This window comes from Mus caroli, chromosome 5, assembly GCF_900094665.2.
Source record: "Mus caroli chromosome 5, CAROLI_EIJ_v1.1, whole genome shotgun sequence".
Classification (NCBI taxonomy): domain Eukaryota; kingdom Metazoa; phylum Chordata; class Mammalia; order Rodentia; family Muridae; genus Mus; species Mus caroli.
In genome coordinates, this window is record NC_034574.1 from 139,956,634 (window position 1) to 139,969,495 (window position 12,862).

Below are 12,862 nucleotides of genomic sequence, written 5' to 3' on the forward strand. Positions count from 1 at the left end.
ACTGTATGTGTCATTTTCTTCCTGAGATTTCAGTAGCTTTTTATCACGTGAGTCTTCTTATGAATGAGTCAAATGGGAGACTCAGCCATGAATTTATTCATTTAGCAACTTTGACAGGTACTGGCCATACATAGGCTCTGCACATTTGCTCCCTCTTACTAACACAAACTGAATGTCTTTCTGTCTTAAAATACATAATACTTTTGGCTCCTTTGAAGTCACATGACATGGGTCTGACTAGCAAACAGAAGGTGCTCACTGGGGCTTCAGAGAAAGCTGGTCTTTTGCCCATTGTCTATCTACTGTTTTCCTGAATGGGATGCAATATCTAGAGGAGCCATCTTGTAAAGATGATTGATGGTAAGCGTCACACGATAAGGGATATATTACCAGTGACTCTAAAAAGCCTGCGACATGTGACAACATGGTGATGTTGTTGCGGAAGCCCGTGTGTTTGCTCCAGACTTCTTGTGTAGATATGTAGTGCATCTGAAGTAATTCCAGCGTGTTGAGGACACAATGTGGTGGTTTGAATATGCTTGGCCATGGGAAATGGCACTGTTAGGAGGTGTGGCCTTGATGGAGGAAGTGTATCTCCTCACTGTGGGGGTGGGTTTGAGGTCCTATGCTTAAGCTCCCCCCCCCCCCGGGGCTGAAGAGAGTTCCTCCTGGCTGCCTGCAGAAGACAGAGTCTCATCCTGGCTGCCTTCAGATCAAGATGTAGAACTCTCAGCTTCCTTTCTAGCACCACGTCTGCCGGGACGCTGCCATGATGATAACGGACTAGACCTCTGACACAGCCATCCAGCCCCAGTTAAACATTTGCCTTTATAACAGCTGCCTTGGTCGTGGCGTCTCTTCACAGCGATGATACCCTAACAAAGACACCAACAGTAAGTTATATGTACTACATACTCTGTTTGACACAGTACAAGGTATCTCACTGGACATAAGCAGAGAATAAACTGAATTTGTCAAGGAACGGAACTGGGATCTAAAAGGAAGTGACCCGATGCAGCAAGTGTCCACACTCCAGAGCCACACCATTAAGGGTCACGGCATGTTCAGAGTTAAGTCTAGAGGCAGCTCAGGTAAGGCAAGGGGGACTGAAGTGAGAGGACTCAGGAAATGTGACTAGCAACCACAAGAAAGGCATTCTGGATACTCCTGTATCTTCAGATTTTTGTGTTCTCCATCAATGACCTGAATGTCCGTATGGTAGCTGCTTCCCTGGGTAAGAGCAGACGAAAAGGAGGAGAGGCAGTTGTAATTTGAATGTCAAGTCGTCTTTGGACTGGGCATAAATATATCCCCGTGTCAGTGTTTAGAATACTGGAGAGCTGACGTCTTGTTTACCTGTATATTCCAAATTGCTATGATATGGAAACCGAGGATAGAGCTCTAAAAATCCCTTGAAAGCAGTGCAGATTTTGTGAACGGTGCGTTTTCTTCTGCTATCTTTCTGTCGGTGTGAACTCTGCTAAAATGTCTACCAACTGTTAGGCATTTACTATTGGCTTGTTTATCACGTCTTAAAGACCACCCGAATCAGTTTTCTTGAGCTTTTTAAATATAGCTTTCTATTTTGTGATTCGATTTGTAAATAAAGACAGAGGACATGTGCAACATTCGTGTTTTGATGCAGTAAAGCTCATTTCCTTTGGAACTTGGGAGAACATGCTATCTTCTGTCTCCCCCCACCCCCAACCCCCACTTTCTCCTGGTCTTGTTTATTTTTGCTTCAGTTATCCCGCACTACCGGAGACCAGGATAAGTTGGTGGTTCAAGACTACCCTATTTAATAGACTGTATGTCTCGTAGGTGGGGAGAATAGGATTTGGAGACCAAGGGAAGAGGAATCTGAACATGAAAAAGATGGAGGGTTTTTGAACCTCCAGGGGTTAATGCCAACTGATGACAGGGCTATAATCCTATCAGGCTTGGGTGAATCCCCAGCCCTGCACCGTGTCCGAGGACATACAGGTAGGTAGACAGCCCTGTGTTACCAGGGGCCTCAAGATCCAGGTGAAGGGTAAGCTACAGGTGGGGATCCGAGGGGTCTGCAGATAGAGGAGGTACCCAGGCCCCTTGGTTACCCACCTTGAAGGAGGAGGAGGCCTGAGGATGCGCCGCCTTCTCCGCAACGCCCCGCCCCCGCAGCGCCTACGCTGCCCTCTCCCGTTGGCTCTCCATTGGCCGCAGCGCTCGCCAATCCAGCCCCCTGGCCGTGAAGGGGGCGTGGCCGCGCGGTGCCCGGCCGGGGGCCGCGTCTGTCGCCGCTGCGCGCTGCGGTGCGGGCGGCAGGACGATGAAGCCGGGAGCGCGGCGCGGTGAGTGCGGCTGTGGTCCTTCCCGGGCTCCGGGCCGACCTCCGAGGGACGCGGGGCGGGATTCCAGGGGTGCCGCGCTCGGGCTGCCGACCTGCCCTGGTCCCTCCCGGCCGTAGGTGGCGCCGCATCCTCCTTGCGCATCCTTCATCCCGATTGCTCCCGTCCCGCGTGCGGCCTGGCCTGCGCCGGGGTCCTGCGGGCCGCGTGCACCGAGGCTCCGGCTGCTCCCGGCCTGGTCCATGGCGCAGCCTCCCGGACATCTCATCTTTCCCCCCTCTGGCTTTGGTACTTCCCAGCAAATGCCGGTTTCCCCTCTTGGTTTGGCCTCTCTGCAGTGGAGAGCAGAGTTCTAAATTATTGAGAAACTATGGGATAGGCCTGGGGTTAAAGGTAGCCTGTCATCTTCTTGGCTGATGTTTAGTGGAATAGGAATTTAAAAAAAATCATTTAGGGACTGGTTTTGATATGGTGATTATCTCCTAGCAGTAAATTTTTTTTTTTTTTTTTTTGAGTTTTCAGAAGCCGAAGGTTAGGAAGGGTCCTTTTTATTTCGCATCGAAGCTCTTAAATTCAAATGCCTAATGGGGCATGACATTTTAACTTTTAAGATTCTGAACGCACGTTTTTGTAAGGGAGGGTGGCCGGCTATTTGAAATGTTTTCCATTTTGAAAGTTTGGCTTGTCTAAAACTGCGAAAATACCTGCGACTCTACAGCAAACGGAGTTCAGAGTACTTGACTTGTTTCGCTGTCTCGTCCAGGGCACATTCTCCTGGGCACGGACTGTTTTTGTGTATGCTTTACCAAACTTTCCTATTCAAGCAGCGAGACAATGCAGTCAGTGGCTCTTTTCAGTCCGTCCTTTCATCTGCTTGAGAGGTTAAACCGGAGCGAGCTGGTTTGACCTTTCCCAAAGGCAGTTAAAGATCATGTCTTCTCTGCTTCCTTCTCCCAGGGTTCGGATAGCTGTCTTGTAGCGCTCAGTTTCCTGAGTTTCAAAGCTCCTTTGAGTTGATTTTTAAGAAAGTTGTGCTGTTTTAGATGTTCAAAGCTCACTGGATTGCAAAGGAGGCTTACCGCTTGGACCCGTATACCAAACAGAACCTTGCTCTAGATCTGCCTGTAGATGTTACATCTGCACAGTGAAGCTGCTTTCGTGCATTGCTGGATCTGTTTGCTTATATTTTATAGTCTTATTGCCATTGATGGATGCTGGTAATTTCAAAAATCGAAAATAAAGCTGGAACACACTTTGCTAGGTGATTGTGCTAATTGACCTCCCACCCCCATCCATCATCAGTGTGTCTGTGTAGACATATTTTAGAGTTTTCACAGGCACTTCTATGTTGACAAGCCACAAGCATTTTTTTTTTTTTTTTTTTTTTGGCTATTAAGATGCTTGGATGAAAACAACTTCATGAAATATGAAAAAAAAACCCAACTTGTCTGTACTATGTTCTACTGATTCCAGAAATTTCCTTTGAAGAATGTAGGTTGAGGTTTTCCCCTCGGGACTGTCTCTAAATTGCTGTGCAGGCTTCAAATTGCTCACCTTCTCAGTTTTTAAAAAGTGAACTAACTTATTTTAAGCGCTTCTTCAAATTCAGTTTTTGTGTGTCCAGGGTACATGTGTGTGTATGTGTACATGCGGGTCCTCTGTCGATCTATGACTTTCTCAGGTCTCAGGTTTCATCCCACTAAACTCGCGGGTGGTCGTCAGTTCCAGCAACCCTTTGCTTCCCTCAGCCCTAGCCCTGGAGTTCCAGGTGCACCGCTATGCCTGGCTTTTTACGTGGCTTCTCAAGATCCAACCCCAGGTTGTCATGTGTGTGTAGCAAGCACAAGGATATTTTATTTTTGTCATATTTTTAGTTTTACTTTTGGGCATTTGGAACCATATGCACTTTGGGAAAAAATACTTAATGTGAGTATAGCGATACATGGAATGAAGAGTGTCTGTTTCTGCATTTACCCCTGTGGCTGTCCCGATGCTTTTTCTTCAGGACTAATCAAACTTAAAACTACCTGGTATGTCTCTGGATTTTTTTTTTTAATTACTTATTTATTTACTGTGTATGGTGTTTTGCTTGTATGTGTCTGTGCACCACGTGCATACAGTGCCCGTGGAGGCCAGAAGAGGGCACCAGATCCTCTGGAGTTACAGATGGTTTTGAGCCCACAAGTGGGTGCTGGGAACTGAACCTGACGCCTCAGGAAGAGCAGCAAGTACTCTTATCCACTGGGCCATCTCTCCAGCCCCCAGATTTTCTTTTAAAGTGGCTTTTTCTTGTTTAAAAAGTACTAGGTAAGTTCTTACTCGGTACAAAACACTACCCATGCACTGGGATGGCAGAAGTGAGAGATAGGAGACTTCAAGACTTCCATAATCTATGCTCACAGACAGTGGGGTGTGGTCAGGATTCTGATAGGCAACCTTCATAAATGACCTAATTGTGTTCATTTTCTTCTCTTTAACCTTCAAGGATACTTTAGAGCTTGTCATACATGGTCAGAATATTCTGGTAAGCAGGACAGATCTCTCCGTTGTCTGCCAGTGAGCTTACTGTGTACATATTGGTTACAGTTTCTATCCTGCAGGGACCATAAGACTTCAGAGGAGGACCACCAACTAGAGCTAAGGGGCTGTTCTGAGGTGAGAGAAGCCCCCAGAGTCAGTGAGTGAAAACTGTCAGCTGGGTCTAGTCTCAGCGGAGGGAGAACTGGATGAAGAGCTGGGGAGGGCGGTGCCCTAAAACTCCAGATGGGTGCTCTGACGCAAGATAATCGTTTTTCTTCCTTTTTCAAGACACGGAGTTTTTAGGATAGGGTTGTCCTTATCAGGATGGGTTCCAGGTTCGGTTAGTCTGTCTCTGGGCTCCTCTCCGAGTTATGTCTTTGTGCTCTCTCAAGGCTAGCTCTGTTTGAGTCAGAGCCCATCTTCCTTGGTTGGAGATGTCCCTAGACAGAATGCCTCTTCTTTGCTCACATTCCAATCACTCCATCATTTTCTCTGGACCTGACCCGCACACACACACGCTCTTGGAGGGTAGCCACTTTTCTTTTCTTTTCTTTTTTTTTTTTTTTTTTAGTCTTCTGGGGATTCTTTTAAAATTATTTTACTATTAATCTTATTTAATATTTTTATTTTATTAGATTTCATCTAATTTTAATTTTAGATGCTCCAAATATCCCAGGGTACATTCTCATCTTTCAGGTTGGGCTTCTGATCTCGGATCAGTTTTCAGCTTTGTGCCTTACCTTTACTGGGTGGTACAAACAATTAAATCTAGGGCCCTGTCTGTGCTAGGTGTGCCTTCCACCACTGAGGCTTCTTAACTTAACCAGGCTGCTCAAGTAAAACCTAGAATCCCCTTGTCTCCTCAACTGCTGGGATTATAGGCCTACATCACCAGGCCTAGTGACCCATTTTATACTTCTTTGAAGTTTTTCTTGGGGTGTGTTCTTAGGGTCCTCTCTACCACCAGCCCAGTAGAGAAGTGATGTTGAAATTGGTCTAAAGTCTCTTCTGTCATATTACATATTTTATATATAAATATATATGTGAGCAAATATGTATGTGTCTGTATGTGTATATATATATATATTTACCATTTAATTTTGTTTTTCCTCCCTTTTCAGTGTGCTAATCATTTTTAATTTGCTACTGTAAAAATGCCTGAGCTAGGCAGCTTATAAAGTGAAAAGGCTTATTTTATTTTGGTTCACTGTTTTCAGTCTGTGACCAGTGTCTCCCCCCTCCCCCCTGCCTTTTGCCCTCTGCCAAAGTTGTCACATTGTGATAGGAGTGACCTGTTGCTTCAAGGCCAGAGAAAGTGTAGGAAGAAGAGACCAGGGTCCTACCATACCACACCCCCAATGTTTGGAGAAACTTTCCACCAGGCCCCAACCTCTTCATCTTTTTCCTCCCTGTCACACCTCTCTGGCATCACAACGTTAACACTAGACCTTGGAGTGTTTGAATCTCATCTATCGCAGCAGTCAGTCCTTGCCTGTTTGAACCTGCGTTTTAGGTACCGTCGTCATTACCTGATGGCTTATTTAGATCAAGCATCTATAGATTATCCGGAGGGCTCGGGATCAGAAGTGCTTTGGATGCTGGAAGCATGGTCTACCATGGGTATGGGACCCAAGTCCCAACCCAGAATCCATGAATGTTGCATGAATATCATATGCATAGCCTCAGGTTAATCTTAACATAATGTTTATAATAATTTTTTTGCATGAAACTAAGTTCCAGGGTGGGGAATTTTCTGTCATATGTCAGAGCTTACACAGTTTTGATTTTTGAATGTTTTATTTTGTTATATGTGTGGTTGGCTGTTTCTGTGGGTCTGTTTGTGTGTATGGGTGTGACTTGGTGTGTACATGTGTGTGTGTGTGTGTGTGTGTGTGTGTGGTCAGAGGTCAAATGTCAGAAGTCTGTCCTCTCCTCCAGGATGGAGTCAGATGGAAAGAGCTTTCATCCCTCAAGCTTTCTTGTTGGCCGAGAGTTTTGGTCTTTAAATTAGAAGTTATTCTGGTTAGTGTATGCCAGCTTGACCCAGGCAGAGTCACTTGGGAAAAGAGAACCTTAGTTGAAGAATTACCTCCATCAGATTGGCCTATGGAAGTGTCTCTGGGACATTTTTCTTGATAAATGATTGATGGGGGAGGGCCAAACCCACTGTGGGTGCTTTACCCGTGGACTTGTGGTCCTGGGTTCTATAAGAAAACAAGATAGCGAGCCATGGGGAGCAAGCCAGTAAGCAGTGTTCCTCTGTGGTCTCTGCCTGAGTGCCTGCCTCAGGTTCCTGCCCTGACTTCCCTCCACAATAGGCTGTGATCAGGTACATAAGGCAAACAAACCCCCTTCTCCCCGAGTTGCTTTGGCGATGGTGCTCGTCACAGCAATGGAAAGCAAACTAGGACAGCAGTGTTCAGCCCACTAGGAGAAACTGGTAAATCATGACTATTTATAGATTGTATTTCTCATTTATTTATTTTTTAGTTGTTTGAAATCTGCTGTTACATGAGTTTTAGTCAAAAGAGCAGGCTCTGAGTTGTAGCTCTGGCCCTGGCCCTGTATGTGATGGAGGTGTATAATCGTCTCAATTGTCCCAAAGAAGAGATTACAAAGACACATCCTACCTTACGAGTTAATATAAATGATTTGCTCAGCGGTGGTGCACACCTTTAATCCCAGCACTCAGGAGGGAGAGGCAGGCGGATCTCTGAGTTTGAGGCCAGCCTGGTCTACAGAGTGAGTTCTGGAACAGCCCCAGCTATACAAAGAAACCTTGTCTCAAAAACAGAGAGAGAGAGAGAGAGAGAGAGAGAGAGAGAGAGAGAGAGAGAGAGAGAGAGAATGAGAATAGAGAGAATATATATGAGAACCACTTGGACAGAAAAAGCTCTCGGGCAAGTTGTCTGTTATACCTAAAAGACTTGTTAATTAACTATCCCTTTAATAAGAGATGCCCTTAAGATGTTTTCATTATTATATTTACTCTCTGTCACTCTCTGTGTGTCTGTGCATGTGTGTGTAGATCAGAGGACAACTTACAGGAGTTCTTTCCACCGTGTGGGTCCTGGGATTGAAAGCAGTTTGTCAGGCTTGGTAGTATAACTAAGGCTTTTACTTACTGCCCCTGCAATGCCGAGTTTTATATCCAGAAGCCCTTTCCCACTGCAGTTGTTCATAGATCCCCACTGCTAAGCCCTCCTGTTTTTCTGAACTAGAGCTCACAGTTTGTCTCTCCCCACCCCTCTTTATCTACCGTTTTCTTCTGCTTCTCTGATCCCTTCATTTTAAAAAAACCAAACAACAAACCAACCAAAATTCCAAAACAACATCAACAACAAATCTGGCACTCTCTCTAACCCAGTTCTCATAAGACTGACTTCCAGCCTCCTTCTGTGTTGTTGTTAAATTCTCTCATCTCTGATACTGAGACGCTGCATAAGGGACCCTGAGTTCCCCACAGCCGTGGAGGTCTGGACACGGCTGCTGGGGTTTCCAAGTTTTGTGTCTATGGGCAGAGGCGCGTGTGTGATAGTAATAAAGCTAGAGACGTCTTAGGAAAGGAGGCAGTAGGATGCAGGCAGTTCTGTTGCACTTGGTGGCTTTCTGACTGGTTTGTGGAGCCCATGTCATGCATGCAGAGCCTGTTCCTGGCATTGCTCGGTCAAGTGTCTATCTTCTTCTTTGCCAGCACATTTTTCTTGAATGTTAATTTTGCAGTCTTTGTGTGAGGCAGGGACTTCACTCTTGGCCCTACCTTTCTGCCTCAATAGCACCACCAACTAGAGGTGGCAGCCCCTCCCCCCCCCCCAGCCCCCAGTTCCCTATCGCTGGGCATCTGGTGTTAATTATACAGTGCAACATCGTTTCTCTGGACTTCACTCCAGTTGAACTATTCTTTGAAGTATTCTGATTATTAAAATACTACTTTTGTTTCAAAGTTGAAATTGCCGTTTATAGCAATTTCAAGGTGTGTCAGTGATAATGATAACTCTATACCTGAGCTGTACTTAAAAGTCTTATGACTTCTCTGCCGTTTGCGTCTTATATAAGCTTAATAAAAACATGTCCAATTTTGACATGTCCAGTTCTTTTGGTAATTCCTCAAAACAAAGCAAACACATACACACAATGAACAATGAAAGCTTTCCATGCCCCATGAGGCAAGAATAAAACGTGGAAGGATTGGATAGGGCTCACACATTGTTATAGTTAGCTTCAGCTCTCAACTTCACACAGCCCAGCAGGGGAAACCTCAGCTGAGGAATCATCCGATTGGGGCCATTTTTTTTTTTTTTTTTTGATTACTGATTGACATAGGAGGGCCCAGCCTACTGTGGGCGGTGCCATCCTTTGGCAGGAGGGCCTCGACTGTGTAAGAAAGGTAACTGAGCACGAGTCTGGGAGCAAACCTGAGAGCAAACCTGAGAGCAAGGGAGCATTCTAATTTGGTTTTTGCTTTAGTTCCTGCCTCAAGTTTCTCGCTCGGCTTCCCTCAAAGATAGACGGTAACTTGTAAGTCAAATGAACCTGTTCCTCACCAAGTTGCTTTTGGTTGTACATTTATCCCAGCAGCAGAAACCCCTCTTTAGGACAGGCAGTATGTGTTGAGGACAGCCAGGTGGCTGCCACACTCTATTTATTGCTAACTTTGTTCCTCCAGTAGGCATTCCGAAGTTTATGGTTTTACTCTTTGGCTCTTTGGTGTCTAACGATCGTTGTCAGACTTAATTCAGACAAACCGTCTTACTCTGTTTTAATATACTCAGAATGCGTTCTCTCTTTGGACAAAGAACTTAGGTCTGCTTGCAGGCAAGTGTAAGTTACAAGTTGTGTTTAAGTGGGCTGTCTGAGATGATTTTGGTTTTATTGGCTGCAACCGGTGGAGGCTTCTCGCTCGTCTTCCTTTAAATGAAGAGCCGAGTTAGCTAATAGGAAGTACCCACAACAATAAAGAGCTAAAATGTGAACTCTGAGAATCATTACTCTTTGGGGACTGAGAGTGAAGCACTAAGACCTGTCCCTCTGGTACGGTTAAGTCTTCATGGTCAGTATTTTAGATGGTAGAGCTAACAGCTTCAGAAACTGCAGGACGTCAGTGACTTGGTGGGAGAAATCTGTGAGTGGAGGCTTGTGTGGCCGGCACTGCTGGCATCTCTAGTGGACTTCTGCGTGGATGCCCTGGTAGTCGGCCTCTTTACACCTTACATCCTGCTCTCCCCAGGAATGGGGATCTTGGGTGGTTTAGCTGGTGGCTGGGGAAAGTGAGAGCCTAGGAGAGCTTTAAGAGCATAGCACATAGCACATAGCACCTCTCACATTGCTGGCCGTGCTGGCATGCGGCTTCATTCAGCCTGCTGCAGGCCAGAAGATGCAGTGTAGCTAGGATCCCCCAGCGAGGCGGCAGCATCACCAGCTGTTGCCAGGGGCTGACTGAGAGTGGCAGTTTGCATTCTGGTGTCTTTAGTGAAGGGGACAAGCTCAGCTTTATGCTGTAGCTTGCATCGTTTGTAAAGATCATACCAGTTTCCTTAAAAAAAAAATCCTTGATTTCACATTGCATACCCTTCAAGATGCCTCAAGTGTGTGTGCAGGATGTTTATAGGACTTGCGTTACTGTTTCTCAGCTTCAGGGCAGGGGCACCCGACTTCCAGCCGTTCATTAAAGGCAGCTTTAGAGACCAACGAGCGATGTGTCATTCATTCTGAGCGTGCCTTTCATCGTGTATTACAGCAGAGGTTGGAGTGTCCGTTATTATTTTTTGATTTTTTTTTATCAACTTGACAAAAGCTAAAGTTATGTGGAAAGAGGGAATGCCAACTGAAAACTCACTTCTTTCAGGTTGTGGGGCATTTTCTTGATGACTGATTGACATGGGAGGCCCAGCCTACTATGGGAGGGGCCACCCCTGAGCAGGTGGTCCTGGGCGCTACAGGAAAGCAGGCTGAGCAAGCCAGTAAGCGGTGTTTCTCTAAGGCTCCTGCCTCAGTTCCTGCCTCCAGGTTTCTGCCCTGACTTCCTCCATGGTGGGCTGTGGTTGAGAGTGTAAGGGGATTAAAAGAAACCACTTCCTCTCCACGTTGCTTTTGGTTGGAATGTTTCTTGGCGAACTGCATCCTGGGAGCCAAACCGGGACTGCTAAGAAGGTGGTGCTGGTGCACGGACATTATCTGTTTGTGTCAGCTGGCCTTAGGACAGCTAGGTAGAAATCAGTGGTGGCAAATTGGAATGTTCACCGTCTGGTGCTTTACAGCCAAACCACTTGTGCCGTGACCCCCAATTTCAGAGGACTAGCTCTGTACCATTCTTAGGAATCTGCGCTCTCTCACTGGGGAGAGAGATAGTAGGCAACCTGTAGATTTTGGATAGTAGGGATGCAGTGAGAAGAAAGTGAGAAGCAGTGAGTACCCAGGCTGCTGGTTTTCTTTCTTTTTTCTTTTTCCTTTTAAAAAGATTTATTTATTATTATATCTAAGCACACTGTAGCTGTCTTCAGACACACCAGAGGAGGGCATCAGATCTCATTACGGATGGTTGTGAGCCCCCATGTGGTTGCTGGGATTTGAACTCTGNATTTATTTATTATTATATCTAAGCACACTGTAGCTGTCTTCAGACACACCAGAGGAGGGCATCAGATCTCATTACGGATGGTTGTGAGCCCCCATGTGGTTGCTGGGATTTGAACTCTGGACCTTCAGAAGAGCAGTCGGTCCTCTTAACCACTGAGCCATCTCTCCAGCCCGTGGCTGCTGGTTTTCATGCAGTGGTAGTCCTCTGTGAGGCCAAGGGGTGAATGAAAGGGAAGTAGGGAGCCAGCCAGCCACTTTGGGAAAGAGCTAACTAAGATATAAATGTGGACTGGAACTGTTCCGGAGATGTCTGGAGATAAGTGTGCCCAGTGGTGTGCATTAATTGCAACTGCAGGGAGGAGGGTGGTCCAGGACCCAGTGGGCCGAAGTGGGAGGTTGTGTTTGTTTGTTTGTTTGTTTTAACAAGGTTTTGAGCAGGGAAGGAATTGGTGTCCTTTGTGATAGACTCCTGCAATTCAGGGGACAGATTGTAGGGGGAGAATAGAGACAGGCGCTTGCATGCCAGGTATCACTAGGTGCTGCGGCTGTCTGGATGACTTTCCTTGATCTGATGGTGTGATGGCAACGTGCTGCCCTAGGTGGAGAAGCAAAATGGTTGTAGAGGGTGCCAGTCAAGGATACTTCTGTACCCACAGCCTGCAGTTCTTAGAAGGACTGGTTTTGCACAAGTGTTTCTCCCAACTGTGAAAACAGGCTGGATTTTGAGAGGTTCTGCCAGAGCACAGGTGGTTTGGTTTTTAGATCAGTGTCTGTGTCAGTGGTGGCTGTCAGGACCATGTGCGGGAGCGAGTCTGAGCCCTGTCTCAGCCCAGTAGGACGATGCCCTGGATCCTGAACCCGGGAGTGACATTTGCTTTCCCTGCAAAGAACGGGGGCCAAGATAATTTTGACTTGGGAAAAACAGTATCCCAGAGCTATAAAAATTCAGTAATTTGTTGAGAGCATATTGTGGAGAACTGCTATTTTCATATGTTCCCAGCAGTATGAATTAGTTGCAAAATGCACCTCTGTGTAATTAAACAAATTGCCATGCTCCCTGGAGTTATGGATATGACCCAATTAAACTTGGGAAGATGCCTAAAGAAATTACTTCTTTTCCCAGGTAGGTGACATTAAGCCGTTTGGATAATGATTAGTTGGAAAAAAAATGTGAATTTCAAAATAATTGTGGAAGAGATCTTTTACATTTTCCTGTATCAGGGTATCTATATCATTAGAAACATTTTTTTAAAGGTTTTATAGTTTAGGTTTAAAATGAAATAAAGAAACTAAACCCACAAATTGTAGGATTGTTTTTTATATAAACACATTCTCTACAATGGCTGGAATTACATTTAGTAATTGAATGCTGTTGCGGCCCGCCCGCGGTCCACAACACGAACGGTTCACTGAGAATGGCAGTTCCCTGCAAAGAGAGG

General features: G+C 45.8%; 1 protein-coding gene across 2 annotated transcripts in view; it reads left to right on the plus strand.

Annotated features, from left to right (window-relative positions):
• The first annotated feature begins 1,994 nt into the window (after window positions 1-1,994).
• Window positions 1,995-12,862, plus strand: part of Wasf3 (WASP family member 3) — an 86,581-nt gene continuing 75,713 nt past the window's right edge. The window contains exon 1 of one of the 2 annotated variants that reach the window (XM_021162982.2): window positions 1,995-2,330. The gene's annotated coding sequence lies outside the window, so the exon portion shown is untranslated. The remainder of the gene's footprint in view (window positions 2,331-12,862) is intronic. The other variant, XM_021162983.2, reaches the window with a different exon arrangement.